This window comes from Heloderma suspectum, chromosome Z (assembly GCF_057233095.1).
Source record: "Heloderma suspectum isolate Gila_16-S chromosome Z, 16-S_ref, whole genome shotgun sequence".
Lineage (NCBI taxonomy): Eukaryota > Metazoa > Chordata > Lepidosauria > Squamata > Helodermatidae > Heloderma > Heloderma suspectum.
This window is the reverse complement of record NC_139476.1, coordinates 15,914,361-15,926,645: the sequence shown is the minus strand read 5'-3', so window position 1 is coordinate 15,926,645 and position 12,285 is coordinate 15,914,361. Positions and strand designations below refer to the sequence as shown.

The following is a 12,285-nucleotide window of genomic DNA, read 5'->3' as shown; positions in this document are numbered from 1 at the left end:
ATCTTTGCCTTTGCTTAAAAGTAGAGAGCCAGTGTGGTGTAGTGGCGAGAGCGTTGGATTGGGAGCCGGGAGATCCGGGTTCTAGTCCCCACTCGGCCATGGAAGCTCACTGGGTGACTTTGGGCCAGTCACACACTCTCAGCCCAACCTACCTCACAGGGTTGTTGTTTTAGGATAAAATGGAGAGGAGGAGGATAGTGTAAGCCGCCTTGGCTTCCTTGCAAGAGGAAAAAAGGCGGGATATAAATGCAATAAATAAATAAATAAATAAATAAATAAGGAAAGGCTCAGTTTGGAGGGGGCTGCGTTGGAGGAGTGGATAAACCACCCCTCTCGGTGCTATGACGCCTGCTTTAAATCTTGGCTCCTAAACAGTGGTGCTGCCAGGGTAGGGCTTTGGGGCAGTCACCCCAGGATCCTACAGAAAAATGAGCTGGGGAGGCTCGCAAATGCAGCAGTTTGGGAGTAAGTGAAGTAACACATGTTACCATCTGGGGCTGGTGTCATCCTCCCCCCACACATGAAATAAGACCCCCAAGTAACCAAGCTCCAATAAGCTGTCTTTTCCCCCTTTGGTGTGCACCTGTTTTAGAGGGGAAATAGCACAGACCAGGGTGGGGAGGGATGTTTAACCCACCGCTCCTGCAATGCGGCATCCCCGATCCCAAAATCTGCCCCGCACCCCAGGGGATAGAGGGTAGGAGTTCCTCATGGCAGCCATACAGCCACCCCCCGCAAGAAGAATGCAAACACGCTGGCAAGCGTTGATCCACTATTTACACACGCAGGTACTGCACGGTGCCCCTATGTGGGTCTTGGATCAGCTTGAGCCTTAGGAAAAGGTATGGAAGAAATTTGCACGTAGGGTCTTGTCAGTGCCTGGATCAGCCAAGCTGGCTGCAGAAAGGGCAGATTTGGGCGGTCCGAAAGCCAGACACTGTGGCTGGCAGTGCTTTTTTGGCTGGCTATCATTTCCCGACAGGTTTCCCTCTTGGCGGCAAACGTTCCGAGAGATGGCTTTAAATCTGGGCTCCTCATTTCCTTTTTGACTAAGTCTGGGCTGCGAGAAGGCCGAAGGAGCCTTGCTGCAGTGCCTGGAAGGTGCCTCATCGCAACATAACTGCGCAGAAGTTCTTCTTTGTGAATCGAATCCTTTCTACGCTAGTATTAAGCACAGGACTTTTCAGGCACCACTTTATTTTGAACATCGCATGAAGAGGGTACTATGGGTTGCTTTCACACAAGCCTGGCTAAATGTCCCCCTGCTGGCAGATTAGACTGGGCAGCTCAGAACATCCTGAGGCTGGGCTCCCAAACCTTTTTGGACATGTGGGCACATTTGGGAATTTGAGAAACTGATGTGGGTACTCCCACAAAATGCCTGATCAGCAGATCACCACTCCGGTGTCTACCTATCACTACCTCTTATTAAAAAAAAAGTTTGCTTCATGTCTATTGGGACATGACAGCATCTCTTTAATAAGGGATTGTCTAATTTAGCTAATTGCTAGCAGCCCAATACAGCTAATGCTTCTTTTAAACATATGTTTTGGCAATGTCCAGTAACTGCTTCTTTTGGGGAGGAGGTGATTACACAGATAAATTTTGTCCTGGAACCATCTTTAATATTCACTGATGTCCACAGATAATTTTGTCCTGGAACCGTCTTTAATATTCACTGATGTCCACAGATAAATTTTGTCTGGGAACCATCTTTAATATTCACTGATGTCCACAGATAAATTTTGTACTGGGACAGCCTTTAATATTCACTGATGTGCACACTCTTTTAAATTACTTACCTGCTTCCTGGACATTCACCAATGGTCAGCGTAAATAAATTCTCTGCACCCTTTTGGTAGCTCAAAGACTGATATTACAACAAATGCTCACCGCCTACTATGCAAGGGATTGAGGACCTTCTAATGTTTTCGGGATTTGAACAGGTGGCATATAGATGTTACCTCCAAATGGATATGTATTTGGATATTTGGTCTGCTTTTGTTGAAACCTATGTACAACTGTTGGAAATCTATATGCATTTCATAGGTATTCATTGCTATGGATATATACAAATCTATCTACATATATTTAAAAAATGGGGGGAATAAAAATTAAGTTGGGGCTCCTTGTCCCCAGGACTCTTAGACTCATAGAATAGTAGGGTTGGAAGGGGCCTATAAGACCATCGAGTCCAACCCCATGTAACTCCATCGAGAACTTCCCCACGTAACTCAGTACTGGTGGAAGAATGTCCTTATTTTGTACTGGAGGGTAAAATGTTTACTACCTTAAGAGATCTGTATATACAGCCGCTATTGACGAGGAAAACAAACAATTAAATTAATCATGCCGCTCCGTCTGTTGCTCCCTGTATTGCTTTTATTGTAATTGGAATGGTTTTTAAAGTTGTTTTTGATTTTGGATTTTCAATGTGATTTTAATATTTGTATGTGAACTGCGTAGGGATTGTATTATATTTGTTGTTGTTGTTGTTGTTCAGTCGTGTCCGACTCTTCGTGACCACGTGGACCAGAGCACGCCAGGCCTCCCTGTCCTGCGCTCCCTCCCGGAGCGTGCTCAAGTTCATATGCATTGCATCCGTGATGCTATCCAGCCATCTCATCCTCTGCCGTCCCCTTCTCCTTTTGCCTTCGGTCTTTCCCAGCATCAGGGTCTTTTCCAGTGAGTTTTCTCTTCGCATTAGGTGGCCAAAATATTTGAGCTTCAGCTTCAGGATCTGTCCTTCCAATGAGCACTCAGGGTTGATTTCCTTTAGGATTGACTGATTTGACCTCCTTGCAGTCCAGGGGACTCGTAAGAGTCTTCTCCAGCACCACAGTTCGAAAGCATCGATTCTTGGGCGCTCAGCCTTCCTTATAGTCCAGCTCTCACAGCCATACGTTGCTACTGGGAAAACCATTGCTTTGATTATATGAACCTTTGTCTGCTTCTTACTATGCTGTCCAGGTTTGCCATAGCTTAAACATCTTCTTTCTGTGCCATATCCTCATTGGACATTGGCGATAATTCTGTCCCATATAAATGTATTTGCTGCTGTAAATATAAATTTCACAAATGAATGAATGAACCAGCCAGCCACAAGACAGAGCTAATAATTGTTATCTGACCAGGACAGATATACCACATTCAGAACAGCACAGTTGATTATACTTGCCTTGAAAGTGCATCCCAAAGTAACTGGAACGAAGACCTGGTCTTTATTGGTTATGAACTGGGAATCTTGCTGTCTTTGCCTGGGTGTAATCAGGCTGTTTTTGCTGTAAGATCTTTATTTTAATTGTTTTAATTTTAATTTACCTTCCTATCTGGAATTTGACAAATGGTTGTTTCCTTCTGGAATTGTATGATGGCTGATTGCTAATGTAATAAATTACATTATTACATTTGGGGTGGGTTAGCATTTGGGTGGCATTTGGGGTGGATAGCATTTGGGTGGCATTTGGGGTGGGTGGCATTTGGGGTGGGTTAGGGTATTTTAGGAAATGTTTTTATTGTAGAATTTTATTGTTTTAAACTGTTTTATTGTATGTTGTACATCGCCCAGAGTGGCTGGGTGACCAGCCAGATGGGCGATTAATAAATTGAATAATAATAAAATAAATAATAAATGGTCTTCCTTCCTTCTTTGTTCTAATACACACCTTCCCCTGCCCCAAAGAACAGCAGCACATAATACCAATTTATTCGCATCAGCGCGACTCAAATCCTATGCAGAGTTACCTGGAAGTAAGCTCTGTTGGACTCAATGGTGCTTACCGGTAACCTTTCACAAACAGCAGTAAAACTTGAAAGCCTTGTTATCACCTCATGCACTTGCTGGAGCAAGGAAAGTCCCTGCATTGCCCTGGCACTCTGGCAGTGATGTCATTACCCCTGCTCTGAGGAAAAATAAGTCCTGGAGGTCTGCACACACCCGTTTCCCATCCACTATACCTGGCCTGGAGACTTGGTCGAAGTCAGCTTCCTAGGCATGTGACGCTTCTACGTTTTGCAATCCGAAGGTCCGGGTTTGAATCTTGACATCTCCAATGGAAAGAATCCGGTGGCAGGTTATGCCCGAGATGCTAGACAGATGTTGTTGGTCAGAACATACAATACTGAGCTAGAGAAGGAATGGGGGGGGGGTATCTGTCCCTCCAAGGTTCCCAAAGTGGCCACGCCCCTTCCCCGGCTCCACCCCCTTTCTCCCATCTACCACATGTATAATATTACAACGCAGCAGTGGAGGCTGGTGGCTCCGATGTCAGTGGGGTGGTGAATCCGCTCCGGGTTTCAGTCAGAACCAGTCAGAACTCCTTTAGAGTTCCGACTGGTTCTGACTGAAACCCGGAGCGGATTCACCACCCCACTGACATTGGAGCCACCAGCCTCCACTGTGACTTAGCATGCATGGGACACATTCTATCAAAATGCAGAATTTTAGATTTGGAAGGGTCCCTAGAGGTCATCTACTTCACCCCTGCTCAGTGCAGGAATCTTGCAATGACAGCATCCCCGACAGATGGCTGTCCGTCCACCCTCTGCTCAAATACCTCCAGGGGAGGAGAGCCTGGCACCTCCCAAATCACTCTGTTCTGCTGTCAAACAGCCCTCCCTGTTCAGAATTTTTCTCCTAACATTTCGCCAAAATCTGCTTCCTTGCAACTTCCAATCGATAGTTCTGTTCATGCCCTCTGATACAACAGGAAACAACTCTGCTCCCTCTTCTTGCACGACAGCCTTTCAGATATTTACGGACCATGGTCACATCTCCCCTTTCGTGTGCATCGTCTCCGTAGTGCTCACACCAGACCTGCGAGGTAGGATGGTATTATTATCCATGTGTTGTAGACGAAGGGCTGAGGTCAAACGAACATGCTCGTGCTGAGCACGTCCTCCGAAATTCATGATGGAAGATTGGTACCTTAGCCACTGAGTCCAGCAGAGGGCACAAAAATCTTTGAAAATCAATTCTGAATCCAGACACAGTATCTATGGCCCAGTGAGTAGTTCTGTCCTCTCTCCCCACACAATATTTGATACTAATCTCTGGAATAGAGCCAATACGTGCAAAAGTGTGAAAGCAAACATGGCTGAGTTTCTGGTTAAAATCTGATGCTGAGTGATATGGGCGACAGGGTTGCCTAATGATTAGACTGAACCCTCCACCCCATTCTCTGTGGTGCCTCTGACAGCGGCTTGATTTGCAGAAGCTGGCAGATGATGTTTTCCACCATGTGGAGACGCGCATGCTGGCTGATGTCTGCAAATTGTGCCGCCGTTAAAGGTGGAGGAGCAGGGGCTGGGGAAAAGTTGGCAGTCCGATGGGGGAAATAAACAATAACTTCTCCACATGCCCTGAAGGGAGGCCTGCTCCTTCGTTCTAGGCATGTGAGCAAAAGGCTGCAGTTACTCTGTGCTATAGGAAAAGGCACTCTGTGCATGCTCTTGGCTGAGGAAACGGAGTGAAAGGGCACAATGTAGTTCCACTGAAGCTGTCTTGGAGCCAGGTGTAAGCCAGTTGGTAGTCTTTGGATGAAGAGCCATATGTGGAAGGAAGGAAGGGCAGAATGGAAAAAAAAGTGAAAGCAAGAAAGAACGGGAGAAAGAAAGAAATGGAAAGAAAGGGAACGGAAGAAAGGAAGAGTAGAAAGAAAGAAAGAAAGAAAGAAGAATGGAAAAGGGAAGGAAGGAAAGAAAGAAAGAACAGAAAGAATGGAAAGAAAGAGAAAGAAAGAAAGAAAGAAAGAGAAAGAAAGAAAGAAAGAATAGAATGGAATGGAATGGAATGGAATGGAATGGAAGAAGGAAGGAAGGAAGGAAGGAAGGACAGAATGGGAAAGACAGACAGACAGAATGTAAAAAGAGAAAGAAGGAAGGAAAGAAAGAAAGAAAGAAAAGAAAGAAAAGAAAGAAAGAGGAAGGAAGGAAGGAAGGAAGGAAGGACTGACGGACAGAATGGAAAAAAAGCAAAAGGAAGAATGGAAAGGGGAAGGAAAGAAAGAATAGAAAGAATGGAAAGAAAGAAAGAAGAAAGACAATAGAGTGGAAGAAAGAAGGAAGGAAGGACAGAATGGAAAAAAGAAACAAAGAGGAAGATGGACAGAATCTAAAGACAGAAAGAAAGGAAGGAAAGAAAGATAGAAAAGAATGGAAGAAGGAAGAATGGAAAAAAGAGAAAAAGAAAGAAAGAAAGAAAGAAAGAAAGAAAGAAAGAAAGAAAGAAAGAAAATGGAAGGGAGGACAGGAAGGGCTGAATGGAAAAGAAGCGAAAGAATGGGAAAAAGGAAGAAGAAAGGAAGGACAGAACAGGACAGAGAAAGAAGGGAAGATCCCTGCAGTGCTGCGGCGCGGTCCGCAGGGGGCAAGCTTGCGATGCGCGGGCGGCACGCGGCTCGCCCCCGCGCCGCCCCGCGCCCGCAGCCGCCTTTGTGTGAGGTCCTGGGAGCGGGCTGCCGGAGCGCCGGCCCTGCTCGGCGCCTCCCACGGAGCGGAGCCTGTTCTCGGCAGCCTCCCCCTCTGCTCCGCCGGTCTTTGTGTGGCTGACACAGGGAGGCCAGGAGGGCTGCCGGACTGGGGGTGGAGCGGGAGGGGTGGATGCTGCTGTTTCCAAGAAAGAAGAAGAGATCCCCTGCTGCTTATGTCAGTTGTCCTGCTGCAGTTACTTCGGGGGGGGGGGGAGGCCTAAGCACTCTGTGCATGCTCAAAGGCCCTCCTCTCCGCCACTCTACCGCACCGACAGGGCCGGCAGGCTTTTGAAACAGCCCACCGGACCTGTTTGAGCAAGGAGCGAAAGGGGAGACGGGTGCGCAGCAGCCGCGAGCCGCAACCCGCCTTTCCAACTGCCTTCAGCTTTCCAGGGAGATGACAGCGGAAAAACAAACAAACCTGTTTCCAGCCAAAAGGACGGCGGTCTGTACTCAAGTCGCCCCAGCCTCGTGCCCGCAGAAGCGATTCTGTGACTTTTAGGCATGGATACGAGTCGAGCCAACTTGCAGAGCGAATTTTGCTAGTCACAGGGGGTGGCAGAGAACGATTCGAGCAATGGCGTGTCCTTGACATTATCTCCAGCCCCTCCAGAGTCAAGAGAGTTCACTGGACCATAGGAGTGTAGGAACCGGGGCGGGAGCTGTCTTAGACGTGTTGGGCTGGGCTTCAACGAAGCCAGGACTCACGCTCCCAACATAGGGCCTCCAGACTGGAGGTTTCTTGTGGTGGGAACACCATTCGTACGCTCCTTGCAGTGGAGCACAGAGGTGTCATGCGCACCCGTGGCAGTGTGCAAAGAACCATAAAAACAAGGGCTGAGGTGAAGCAGGGCATGCTGGGAGTTTGGCCAAGCCACATCGTGGAACTCAACTCATCTGATATGCACATTCGCATCTGTGCACGTGCGTACACAGAGACCAGGAAGGAGACATGTTTACCGCACGGGCAGGAGGCTGTGCAGTGCGAAAGGACTTCCCCTCCCCGCCTGCTGCTTCGTAAAGGGGAGAGCTGCCCCAGTCGTCTTCCTGGAAACAAGAGGGACCGGAAACTTGACTGTGGGCCCAATTGGATTAAGTGAAGTGACTTGCCTGGAAGGAAGAGCTGATTCCCGCACCCCCAAACACGCAAGCCGTGGAAGCGATTCCACATGGCGATGCTTCGCACAGCAGGCAGAACGCCAGAAAGACCCCCCAGTGCCATGTACAATGGGCCCAATCCAGACCCTTGCCTCCATCACGCCCACGCCACACAAGCCTGGCGTGAAGGTGCTTTGTGAAACTGGTCCCACTGGTCTCCTCTTTGCAGAGCCCGCAACTGTCTCTTGGTCGCACAAGCGCGTGACCGAGAGCCAAGGCCCCAAAACCTGGCTTATTCAAGTATGGAGAAAGGGGCTCTATGAACAGAGGCAGAATACACCGCTCTCTCAGTGAAGATCGAGTTTTACTCACCAGAAGGCGAAGGCAGCCCTCAGAAGGCAGACGCATCAAAAAAGCTTCTGACGCAAGCTCAGCTTTTGATGGGTCTCCAATTTGGCTCTTGAGAATGCCATCTGATCCTGCCCCAAAACGTTCATGACAAGATCCTGACCCTTCCTGGTCTTACCCAGAGATCACTGGAGGGTTGGAGTGGGGGAGAGAGTGGATGGATTAAAAGTCTTGGAGAGGGGGGGGGACTTGGCCAGACAAACAGGAGCAGCGTTTTCCCAAGCCAGAGGGAGAGAAACTTGGCAGGTCAGAACAGGCTTCCAAAGAAACTGCAACGCGAGCAAAGCCATTTCTTTCAGCTGTCTGGGATGCCACCTGGGCGAAATTCCCCCCAAAGGAAACGTTTTAAGAAAATAAACAATAAAAATCATCTACATTTCTGCCAGGAGTTTTCCCTGAAATTCTGAAACGTTCTCCTAAAACTGGAGTATGGATCAATCTCCGTTTTTTTTTTGTTTTGGAGCCTTTGGAGAAGATGTTGCAGGGGTCAAAGGGGTGAGCTGTGGAACAGGGACATCCGTGGTGCAAAGTAGCACCATCTGTTTGAACCACGGATTTCCATCAGGGGCAAGAAAGATGCGGCCCCCTGACCATTTACATGGCCCTCACTCTGCTGACGGTGAACTTGCAAAAGGAAAGAGAGAAACAGCTGCTTGGTTTTCAAGCAAAAACGCTTGCTTTTTTGCCTGTGGTTCTCAGCCTTGTCTTTCTGTATGGCTGAAGTGGATGGGGCTTGAGATGAAGTGGGCAGGGTAGACCTTTGCTCGCTCCCCCCTCCCCACTTGGCTGCCGGGGGAGAGACAGATCGCCCTTGCCAGAGCTCTGACATGAGGGCCAAGTAAAATGAGCCTGAGTTCAGCATGCGACCCTCAGGATGGTTATCGAGAAGAGGGGAAGAAGCATCTGGACTCAGCTCAGACTGCCCCTGCTGCTGCCCCCCCCAGCCCAAGAGAGCAAAACTTTCCCCTACCCCTCTAAATGCTATCTGAGGTGTCAAAACCACTTGAACCTTCTTGATACCTCAGCCCAATGACAACAAACCCGTTTGCCAGCCCTGATTTTATGTTTTTGAAAAGATCTTTTGCACACGTGTGCTTCTGCATCGTAAACTTGCTTCAATCACGGCACCGCCAAGACTGCAGGAATTGAAATGGAGTTTGCTTCTTGTCCCCCTGCTGGTCTTGGTGTGGTCATTTGTCCGCCTTCCCCCCCAGACTTTGGCCCAGAGGTCTGGGCAGAGCTGTGCTGCTGAAGCCCCTCGAAAGGGGATGCCAGGAATTGAACCAGTGATGTGCCATCTGCAAAAGCTCGTGGCGGCCTCTCTCCCTGAGCAAAGAAGGGACATGCTGTTCCCAGCCCTCCCTCAGATGCCCTGCACATTTTGCACAGGATGGGTGGTGTGTTTGTCTCTGACGGTTACAGCTTCTGCCGGACGGTGTCTAATAAATCAATTAAGACACCACTTGTGCAGCACTCGGCCCATGTTAACCTCCTGGCTTTCCTGGGGCTGGGCGGGAACGATTCCCAAGCTGAGAGACTTGGTGCCTATTTCACCTCTCCAAGTGGCACGCCGCAATGTCTCTTGGCCTCCCTGGGCAGCCAGAAAAAGCAATGGAAACTTCCATGCCCTTCGCCATGATGTCATTCGGATCCTTGCACACGGAGTGGTTGGCTGTCGGCTGTCCTGATAGTCCGGGAACCCTACGTAAACTCTTTGCCATACCCTTTTCCTGTCCATTTTTGTCTCTCCTCCTGTCCTCACTCCATACTTCCTTTTCCTTTGGATTTGGACCCCTCCTAGCTCCATCATGCGGCCATGTGAAAACCTTTTACCAAAGGCCCAGGGTTGTATCCAGACTTTAACCATAGTTAGAATAAAGCCCTTGAAATCGAGGGGACATCAGGGAGTGATGAAGTGGGCTTGTGCTTTGTCCAGGAAAGCTTGTGCTGTAATAGTTTTGCAGGTGCCACAAGACTCTTTGTTGTGTTTGCTGCAATAGACTAACGGATGTCGAAGAAAACTGCAACGGATTTGAATGAGATCAGGTGTCTGTGAATCCAACCTGCAGATTCCTCAGCGAATGAGCCTTATCTGAATTGCATGGATTCCATGGATTTGCGGACCGTTTTAAAAAACCTTTAGGGGGGATTTGCGCTCATGCTGACTTGCGCTCATGCGGCCTTGTGCGAGCATGCATTCACAAACAAAATTCTCCTCCAAAAAGTCTGATTCTGTCAATGACCAGATGACATAGTGAAAGATGCCTGAGAGCTGGCGAAAAGCAGATGGAATGGAATTTTAAAAATTGGTATGTCCCTAATGGCAACCCCTCTGAAAAGTAAGCCCCATTGATTTCAGTGGGTCTACGAAATGATTAGTAAGTCTGGATACGGTGCCCCCTGACCTTAGGTATGATGGTACTGGAAGTTTACATTGCTGGTTCCAGCAAACTCCACTTAGCGTAGGTCGTACCTGTGACTAGACTAACTACAACGCACACCGTACAAGACTGCCCCTTGATGACTGTGCCCATGAAAGAAAAAAAGGGGTTCTCCCCACCCCACCTTCTGGGTTGTGGGATAGCATGTGATGTAGTGGATGGCCCTGCTCCCCTTGGGCCCTAATCCTGTACCCACTTCCCCATTCAGTAGAGAAATACAATGGAGAGTGCACCCCATTGAACTTGGAGGGGGAGGGAAGCAGGGAGGGAAAGGAAGGAAGGAAGGAAGGAATCAGTGTGTATTTTTAAAAGGAAGAAGCAACCAAGTTAACTTTCACAAGCCGTGAACTCATTTGGAACTCGGGTGCATTTACATTTTCAAGAGGTGAACTGGATCTGGGGCATCAGCGAAACTATGTAAAACATGCATGCACGCACACACACTGAAGGAGTCCATGGCCCTCACACCATTCTTCCAGCTCAACATGCCTAGGATCATGCTGTAACAGGACTTCCTTCCAAGTAAACGTAGGTGGGCTCCTATGCACATTTACTCAGAAGGAAGTCCTACTGGCTGCAATGGGCCTTCCCCAGCAGGATGGGTGCCTACAAGTCCAGCAGCTGCCAATGGTGAGGGATGGTGGGAGTTGGTAGGCCAAAACATCTTGGGGGCCTAGCCCTGCCAGAGTCAGTGTGCTTAGGAATTGGAACCCGAGACCCCATTTTACTCAGGGGATCCCAGTTTATCGTCGAGTCTACGTGCAGCACGTGTGTGGCCAAGGCAGAACTGGAATCCAATTTTCTCCTGGGTTCGGGTTTGGTTCTCCGTACACCCAAGACATTTTGCTGTCTGAGGCGAAGAACAAGATGGCTCCCTTTCCGTGCCCAAAGGCCGCCTGGACTGGACACCCAAAGACAGCGGGCTAGCTTAGGGGGCGCAGAGCAGGTTGCATGGCACCCAGGTCTCTCCAACACCTGGCCGCCGCCTCCCAGCAACTGCCGCCTGAGGCGACTGCTTCAGTCTGCCATATGGGAGGGCCGGCCCTACTGTGCATTAGGCTGGCCAAGCACACCGGGCCTCTTAGCCCGTATCAAGGTGAAAGGGAACACAGACACTCAGAAAGACGGCCTCACCAGAGAGAGCTTGACCTGGACGGCCCCTCCATTCCCCTTGTGACTCGGCCATTCCATCGCGGTGGCCAGCTGCCAAGGAACCGCATTCCTTCCTCTCCCAAAGGCTCATGGGATTTCCCCTTTTGCAGCTTGGCTTCCTCGTAACGACAGCTTTGGGTAAAACGGGGGGGGGGGGGCAAAGAAGCCACAACGGGCTTTGCTTCTCTCTCTGCCCAGCTGGTATGGCCCAGTTCTCCCTTTCTTTCTCTGGCCTGGAGACACCCCAATGAGTCGTAAGCCCAAAGAGGAAGTGGCAAACGAGAAGGCGAGAGGCCCTGGCCAAGACGTGGCCGCTGGAACTCCGGGGTTACGTCAGGCCTGCGCATTCCACACAGCGCGGGGGCCCCCCATTTGTCTCCGTGGCAACCGCTACACAAACCGGACTTCTTTTCATTGCCGGCCCGTCAGCGCACGCACCAGCCAGCCTCTGGGGCAGTGAAATCCAAAAAGGATCATTTCAGCGGCCTTCTTGAAGCGAGCTTACTTGGGCATGCATTGCAGTGAAATCAGCAGGCCAGCAAATGTGCCCAGTGTAGCAATGTCAGTGGAAAAGAGCGCAACTTGCAACCTGTATTGCTTACTGGGGAAAGAGCAAAGTAGGGCACTTGGCTAAACCTGAGCTGCTAGATGTGCTGGCCTCTTGCAAACGGCGCTCGTACGTCTTGGGATCCCGGCAACCGAGCAGCTCAGGTTGA

At 49.5% G+C, this 12,285-nt stretch overlaps 1 long non-coding RNA gene across 1 annotated transcript; it reads right to left on the bottom strand.

Moving 5' to 3' along the window:
* Positions 1–2,361: 2,361 nt before the first annotated feature.
* On the bottom strand, positions 2,362–8,120 carry LOC146333760 (uncharacterized). The gene is made up of 3 exons (XR_014786513.1): positions 7,941–8,120; positions 3,958–4,088; positions 2,362–3,057 (listed from the first exon to the last, which is right to left on the bottom strand). It is a non-coding gene; the product is annotated as an uncharacterized LOC146333760 (long non-coding RNA).
* Between the last annotated feature and the right edge of the window lie 4,165 nt (positions 8,121–12,285).